At 34.7% G+C, this 8,848-nt stretch overlaps 1 protein-coding gene across 1 annotated transcript in view; it reads right to left on the minus strand.

The window, feature by feature from the left end:
* The window catches only part of SCN2A (sodium voltage-gated channel alpha subunit 2), a 157,640-nt gene extending 154,854 nt beyond the window's left edge, over positions 1-2,786 (minus strand). The window contains exon 1 of the mRNA XM_020990856.1: positions 2,589-2,786. The gene's annotated coding sequence lies outside the window, so the exon portion shown is untranslated. The remainder of the gene's footprint in view (positions 1-2,588) is intronic.
* Positions 2,787-8,848: the final 6,062 nt, after the last annotated feature.

Consider the following 8,848-nt stretch of genomic DNA (forward strand, 5'->3'; position numbering starts at 1 on the left):
AAATAATAACAATTTTCATTTTTTGATGTAAAGAAAGAATGGGATGACTTAATGCTGTCTGTCTGCCCAAGAGGCAGAGTTGGCATGAGAACTTAGGAGAGGAGACATTTTTTTCTTCCTTTTTGCTTTGAGAGAGGACACATATAATTCCATAATCTCTTCAGGAAGAGACTGGGAGAAAGAGAAAACAAACTTTGGAAGACGACATGTAGGGGAAAGCCAGCTCCTCACAATGGCCCTGATTTCCAGCTTTCTTCCCTAAAGCCTTTGAAGAATTTCCCCTTAGAAATTTCCTTGGCCTCTGTCTTTCCATTGAACTAAGATATCCTGCTCCCAGTGGGAGACCGCATTAATTTTTATATCTTCTAGTGTATTTAATCTGAATAACTTCCTTGATTTCTGTTTGTTATCTTCTTGGATAGATGGGTTTACTCACTATTCACTATTTGCCATAGTCTTTTGTATAAACAGCATTCAATGGAAAGGGGTTAAACCTTCTGAAATATAAACTTAAGTAGATTGAATCTAAGGAAAAATCTTTCTCCTAGACCGGGGGATAATATTTAGGGGAGCAGATAGGTCTAATTCTAATCTAGTACTCCCTTCTCTCAGCCTATAACAGCATAGACAGCCTCATAGCCTTCTTCTCCTCTTCCTGCTTTCCTTCTAGGCAAGAAAACAAAGTTTCTCTTAAACAGAGGTGACCAAGATCCCAAAGATATATTCATTCCTCCCCACAAGTTGCATTTAGACATCCTGTGTGGAGATATACATAGCCTAGATAGGCAACATCATCCCCTTTACATATCCAATATCTCATTTGATCTTCTCAACAACCCTGTGAAATATTTAATGTAAATATTACGCCCAATTTAAAGATGAAGTAACAGATGCTCACAGAGATTACATGACTTACCCAAAGTTACATGGTTGTTAAATGGCAGGGCCAAGACTCAAAACCAAGTTTTCTTAAGGACCACTGACAAAGAATTCAACAGAAATGCACTATACATAAGAGCAGTAACACATACTAAATAAAACAGTATTTACCTCTAGGTACACACCTCCAGACAGACAGGCACATGTGAGAAGTAAAATGAATCATACACATAGTGAGCACTTAATAAATGTTTGTTGAATGTAACTGAACAAAAAGTAAGCAAGATTTCAGACTTGGCCCTGCCACTAAATAGATATTTGACTTTAGGCAGTTCATATGTCTCTTTAGGCCTTAGATTTCTCGTTTGTAAAATGAAGATGTGGAACTAAATGGTTTCAGATGTCTCTTTCCACTTTCAAAATTCTGTGATGCTATGAACTGCCACATAAATTGTATTTTTCAGGTTAAAAAACAATCTTTTTATGAGTGGGTCTAATATTACACCTTAAAATCCATCCATTCCCTCAAAGATCTGTTAACCAGTGGCACATTAAGTAGAGAGGGGATGCCTGAGTTAGAAATGTCAGAACATTCTCCTCCATTACCCCTCCCCCATCCACTTTTGCCTTTACAAGGCAGTGAGGCATCTCTAAAAACCTAATAAAATAATTTAAAATATATTTAACTTCCACCTTTTATCTAATGCAATCCTTGGCTAATTGCTTTGAAATATGGCATCTCTATATTGCCTTCTCCTCATCTTTTTTTGTAGCTGGAAAACATATTTTCCAAAGCAAAAAATCTAGATGAAGAGAAGTCAGGGCGTTGTATGCAATCGCCACCTACTGAGTCATTCTGCTCTTTAGCACAGCTCATATCACGTGACCAAAAAAGAATGTCAAAATGTGATGCACCTTATTCAGTCCCAACGTTTTAAATGGACAGAGCCCTAACAACACAAGCCACTTAGAACCACAGAAAGGACTGAACAGTTCCATGATACTTGACGGTTTCATGTACAAATTATATTTGTTTAATCCTCAACCATCCTAGGAGGCAGCTTCTGCTGTATCATCCCCCAGGTTGTTGTTTTTTTTAACTCCTTACAGAATTCATCCATTTCCAGGGTGAAAATGACTCATTTTTCGAGAAACAAACAAACAATACACAACACAAAGCCAATCTGTCAACACCTAGATCTATGCCTAGAATTTCTTTTTAAGTCCTCTGGCCTGTGTGGTCCCCCAATGTGCCCTGAAGATGGTGGAGAGAAGCTGCACCCCCGTGCAACACTCACCTTCAGCAGCCCCACTGCCATGTTCACCAGCTCCCTCCTGCTCTACAACCTCCAGGGACGATATTCCATTTGTGAGAAAGATTGCCTCATTTAATTTACCAGTCTTTTTTTTTTTTAAATGCATTACCTCCAGAAGGAAACAAATACGGCCACAGATGGCCTCTTAAAACTGTAAGGCAAGTGAAAGATTAAAAGCCAAGATGTCAATTTCAGAGCCAATTTCAGCCATGAGAGGGCAAAATAATATATATAAATACATTTTTAAAAAAAATAAATCCGTGCAGACCAGCCACAATAGTGCTCCTACCTCAAGGGAAAATGCAGGAATGGCCTCTTATGGAGAATGAATATGTACATAAATAGGAATTAGAGGCTGGCTAAGATTTTTTTTTTCAAATGATGCTGGCTTACCTGGAAGAGAATTGTAAGTCTCAGCACAAGGAAGGCCAGGATCCATAGGTGAGTGGAAGGAAGGTTATTGCCTTTCCAATGCAGCTGTTGAGATGTCTGAGCAAAGGAGATGCTAAAAGCTTACATTCATTCTGGGCTCACTGGAGGGGGAAAATAACAAAGGGGCCTCTGCAGCATCGTCCCTGCTTCTGCCTCAGCTTCCTGTTCTGACACTCTATGGAAGCCGCCGGCTATTAGGAATCAGCATGTTTAAAAAAAAAAAAAAGTAAGTCGGCACCTTACATGCTATCGCCATCTGCTGGCTAGTGGGGAGAAGGGCCTAATCAGCATCTGAGTAAAAGGGATGGCACAATATTCTGCCTAGAACCATCCAGAAGTTAAAAGGGAATTTTGAGTAGAGGTTCAAATATGTATGTTGTATTTTTTAAAAAAAGAAACAAATGCAATAATTATTTTCTTTGGGGAATGAGTAAATATGTACATTTTACTTTTCTAGACTTTTTATACATTAGTCTCCTTCATACATGCTGTAGTACAAACAAACCAGCCTTCCCCACCCTTTTCTTACCTTACCTATCACATTCCATCTCCTATCTCTTTGCATTTGAACTGACTACTCTCCATGCCTGGAAATCACTCCTTCCTCATCCCACCTCTTAGAATCCCTAATTTTCATCAAAACCCAGCCTGAGTCATGTCCTACATGATCTATCCTGATTGCCCTTTCCCAGTTGCTTAAATATCATCCTCTCCCAACAGGCCTTCAGTCCTCTGCAAGTCTACACCCAAAGCCTTTCTGATTTGAAAACATGTGCCAGAACTTACACTTTCCTGTCAGAGTGAGAGTTACCTACTAGACACAGTGAAGGGTCACCTCCCTGTTACAGTGAAAGACCAAGAGAAGATTCAAGTTAAGGAGATATGTGAACATAACACCTAAAAGTATACCAAAAACAGTTTATAATGTCACTAAAACCTTTAGTATATTCACTAGTAATTTTATAAGTGACATGAAAGAAAAAAAATATGAATAGTCATGAGATATTTTCAATTAACAAAAGAGCACGCCAATTCTTTATTTGGGGCTGAGTTATTTAAAATTTTCATAGATATTAGTTAACTTAAAGATGTTAGAGTCAGAAGGGACCTTGAGATCAACCAATGCTTAGCACAGTGCCTGGCACATAGCAGGTGCTCAAGAAATGTTTATGAATTGATTGATAATCTAGTCCCTTTATTTTACAGATAATGTATCCAAGGCTGCCAAAAGCAAAATGATTTGCTTAAGATACATAACTGGTTAGAGACACAAGCAAGTCTATAACTTATAAATCATAACTTACAATATTGACTGCTAGTCTACTACATTTTTACACTATGTCAAACTAACTCTTTTTTATTACTAGAGAAGTAAAGGAAGAATGGGAATGTATAGAATTAGTTATTTCAAATGCTATATTAGATAGCTAACACAGCCACTGAGAAATATCTATTAGAATCCAAGACAAAAAATGAGTAATTAATTCAAGGATAAATAGAATTATAGCTCTAGAAGTGAGTTATTGAGATAATCTAGCCCAGTGGAAACAAACCTAATTTTTTTAATACTAATACATATTTAAAATTATATACTACTCAAGAATGGTATCATATTGTATATTTTCTATGAGAGATGAACTATCACTGCCATAATTTGCATCCCTATGGAGAGCTGTCAAATACACAATCATATTACCAAGAGAGATTGTGAAACCTTCATAATTTTTTTAGGAAAAAAATACCAATTTATTTCTAGTCCACATAATTAAAAAAAAAACTTTTAAGTGCCTATTTTAAACAAGGCACTGTTGTTATTTAAGATTATAATTCTTACCAGAAATTGGGAAGCATCAGGAAGAACTTGGGCAAATGAACTAGATTACCTCATAATAACATTCTTGCTGAGATAAGTAAAAAATCAGCCAGATTGTAGAAGACAAACTCTGTCCAAGGTGCTGAAACAGCCTCTGCCTATAAAAGAAAACTAATCCCATAAAATAAACTCCTATGTCCTTCATGAATTCTATGTAGATGTGTTTTACAGCTAAATTAGATATATGGAAATTCTCCAAAGTCACTGTATTTATCCCGTAAAGTATGTTTTTTTTTGTTGCCAACAATAAAATTGTAGCATATTTTAAAATACATAGATCTAGATTTATAGGGCTAGAAGGAACCTTATAGATCAATCAGTCCAAATCCCACAGTTTATAAATGAAGAAACCTAAATTTTGAAAGATAAAGTGACTTAACTAAGGTCGCAGAATATATTAGTGGCAGGACCAGAATTCATATCTTATTTTTCCTAGTCCAGTACTACTATAATTGTCATTCTTTAATAATCATAGTAATAGCTGATATTCATATTACACAGCCCACTTTTCAAAACATTTTCACAAAAATACAGTTTCTTGACTCTTTTTTTTTTTTGCTTTTTGGTGAGGCAATTGGGGTTAAGTTACTTGCTCAGGGTCACACAGCTAGTAAGTTTTAAGTGTCTGAGGCCAGATTTGAACTCAGGTCCTTCTAACTCCAAGGCCAGAGCTCTATTCACTGCACCACCTCACTGCCCCTCCTTGACTCTTTTAATAGCACTGTGTTGTAGTTGGGGCTAATTTTTTTTTATGTTTATTTATTTTTAACATTCATTTTTTAAAATTTTGAGTTCAAAATTCTCTCCCTCCCATTAGCTCTTTCCCCACTATTGAGAAGGCAAGCAATATGATACCCATTATAAATGTGAAGTCACACAAAACATATTTCTATCTAAGTCATATTACACAAAAAACAAGAAAAAGAGGGTGGAAAAGTATGCTTTAATCTTCACTCAGACTTCATCAATTCTGTCTCTGGATGTGGACAACATTTTTCATCATAAGTTTTTTGGAGGTTTTGTGGATCAGAATAGCTAAGACTTTCATAGTTGATTATCTTTACAATCATATTGTAACTGTGTGCAATGTTCTTTTGGTTCTGCTCACTTCCACCTTCATCAATTCATGTAAGTCCTCCCAGGTTTCTCTGAAGCCATTCCCTGCATTATTTCTTGCAGCACAATAATATTATATCACCTTGATATATCACAACTTGTTCAGTCATTCCCCAATTAATGGATATCCCCTCAATTTCCAATTCTTTGTTAGCACATAAAATGAGAGCTGCTATAAATATTCTTGTACTTGTAGGTCCTTTCCCCTTTTCTTTGATCTCTTTGGGAAACAGACCTAGTAGCAAGATTGCTGGGTCAAAGGATATGCACAGTTTTATAGGTCTCGGGGCATAGTTCCAAATTGTTCACTAGAAAGGATGGACCAGTTCACAACTCCACCATTGGTGCATTAGTGTATTTATTTTTCCACCTCCCTTCCAGCATTTATTATTTTCCTTTTCTGTCATGTTAGCACTCTCATAGTTGTGAAGTGTACTTCAGAATTGTTTTAATTTGCATTCTCTGATAAACAGTAATTTAGAACATTTTTATGTAACTATTGATAACTTTGATTTTTTCTGAAAACTGTTCATATCCTTTGACCATTGATCAATTGATGAATTGCTCTTTTTTAATACATTTGACTTATTTCCTTACATATTTGAGAAATGAAGCCTTTATCAGAGAAATTTGCTGTAAAAAAATTCTCCCAGTTTCCTGATTTCTTTCTGATTTTTGGCTGCATTAGTTTTGTTTGTGCAAAAAAATTAAATTTCATGTAGTCAGGATTATCTATTTATCTCACATGATCGTCCCTATCTCTTGGTTGGTTACCAACTCTTCCCTGATCCATAGATCTGACAGAAAAATTTTTCCATTCTTCCCTAATTTGCTTATGACATCATCCTTTATGTCCAAATCATGTACCCATTTTGACCTTATCTTGGCATATTACGTAAGATGTTGATCTATGTCTAGTTTCTGTCAGGCTGTTTCCCCTTTTGTCAAAGTGAGTTCTTGTGGGGCACATATTATCCACATTTGAGTTAGGAAAAAGTTAAGATAGAAAGGGTATTCAGAATATATGTTGTCTTGGGGTTAAGGGGGAGATGAGATGGGGAGAAAATTTGGAATTCAAAATCTTGTAGAAGTGAATGTTGAAAACTAAAAATAAATAAATTAATATGCCCTTAAAAATAAATAAATAAATAAATAGAAGATAAAAGAAAAGAGAAAGTTAAGGTGAAAAAAAGTACTCTTCAGTGTTCTTTTTTCTAAGTCACATTTCTGATTAGCAGCAATGCCAAAGAGTTTAAAATTAAAACCTAAGTTTTCCAATTAGTACTCTAATTTTATTTTCCCTACACCAGTAAGATATCCTTCTTATCAGAGGCAACATAGAAGTAATAACTAATTTTAAAACAGTAGGTTAGATAAGTTGAACTGTATGCACATTTGCTCATCTTCATTTCTTTGCATTTCTGTATTTTCCTAGAACTTCCCTGAGTTACTATTTTGGCTCTAGAGTGCTACCTTGGGCATTAAAAGATAGATTGAATATGAATTACAAAATTAGGCAATGACAACAATCAAAAGAATACACGACTCCTGTGTTTATGAACTTCCCAGGAAAATATTTTCTTCATCAAAAGCAGGAAAGAAAATGAAAAGTGGCATGGATATTTTTTTAACTCAAAAAGATAACTGTAACTTTCAACAATTTGTTTTACATTGAGATTTTTCAATACATTGTTCCTAGGTCTGTTATTATTTTGTTTTGTTTTGCTTGGTTATGAGGGTTTTCTTTACTTTTTTTCTTCAATTGGGCTGAGATTTATAGAGGAGAAGAAAGTTAGCCATAATAGTACCAAAAAAAAAAAAGAAATAAAAGAGGATTGTTGTAGCAATTAAAAATGCACAGAAGAAAATATAAGGAAGTTCAGGAGGAACACAATTAGTACCATTTTGAAACTAACATGTTGAATTTATTATACACTTTTTAAGAAAACAAGCTGTATGTAGATATTTGCTGTTTCATGTAGAAACCCTTTTTTCTTTTCTGCTTTGTTTATGGAAATGTTTCTTTCCCCCTTCAAAGTACAAAAATAAAATTTCAAAAAGAATATTCATTCCTGTTTTCAAGGGCTTTGAATAAATAATAATGCCTTATAGCCTTACTGTATACAAGTCTATTTTGCTTCTCTATTTTTGTTATTGCTGTGTATCTCTATGTCGTTGTCATTGTATTTGTCTTAGAATGTAAATTACATGAAGGCAAGGAACATTTGTATTTTGGTTAATCTAAACATCTAACTATCAAGCATGGACCAAGCACATAGTAGATAGTATAAAAAAATCTGATGTTGACTCTGCTGATGATAGAGAAGAATTTAGCACTAGACCATTCCTGATTTTTAGATCTTTAATCCACAGAATTCTAATTTGGTTAATATAATTTTCAACAATTTAATGCTTTTCTGTCACTCTCTTTTTTCTAACTGATGTGATGCCCTGGACATTTTAGACTATGGATGCTTTCTATTTTTCATAAAGGAATTATTTTCTTCTCTCTTCAAATTCCAGTTTTCTTTTAGAAATACTATATAAATAAGCATATAACCCATATGCACAAGAGCTTTAGAGAAGTCAGCCTGAGCCATTGACAAATATGGCTATTAAAATCAGGAAAATAATACACCATTTCCTTTTTCTGCTTTCTAAAAGTTAGTACTCTCTGCTTCTGACACATCTCTTAATCATTTAAGCTTCCCCCCCTTTATTCTGTTAGTTTGATTTTCAAACCAATTTGCATTTTAAAGGTACTGATGAAAGTTTTCTTACCTTTATTTAGTGGCTGAATGGAGTCCAACACTCTATTTCCTATTTCATCATTATCTCGCTGTCACTTTCCCACCAAATTTCCATCTTACCACTTACAATTTAAAGCTCAAATGAAGACAGAGTCTAGTCCATATTTAAAATTGGTGATACATTTTCCAGCCATTATGTTTTATTATGTAATATGAAACAATCAAAAAGATGCTACTAAACTAATATGCACAAATATATGAAAGGTACATGAATACAATTTATTAAATTGTTGTGGTATAGTGCGAAGAACAATAGACTTGTAGTTAAAGAACCTCACTTAAAAATCCCAATTCTGAATCTGTGTAAAATGGGGAAGGTCACTTGGCTTTCAGTTTCGTTATCCATGAAATGAAGAGGGTCAAATAATTGATTGTCAAGGTTCCTTCCAACTCTAAATTCTATCACCTCATTCTGAAATATG

This window comes from Phascolarctos cinereus, unplaced genomic scaffold (genome assembly GCF_003287225.1).
Source record: "Phascolarctos cinereus isolate Bilbo 61053 unplaced genomic scaffold, phaCin_HiC Scaffold_726;HRSCAF=1367, whole genome shotgun sequence".
Classification (NCBI taxonomy): Eukaryota; Metazoa; Chordata; class Mammalia; order Diprotodontia; family Phascolarctidae; genus Phascolarctos; species Phascolarctos cinereus.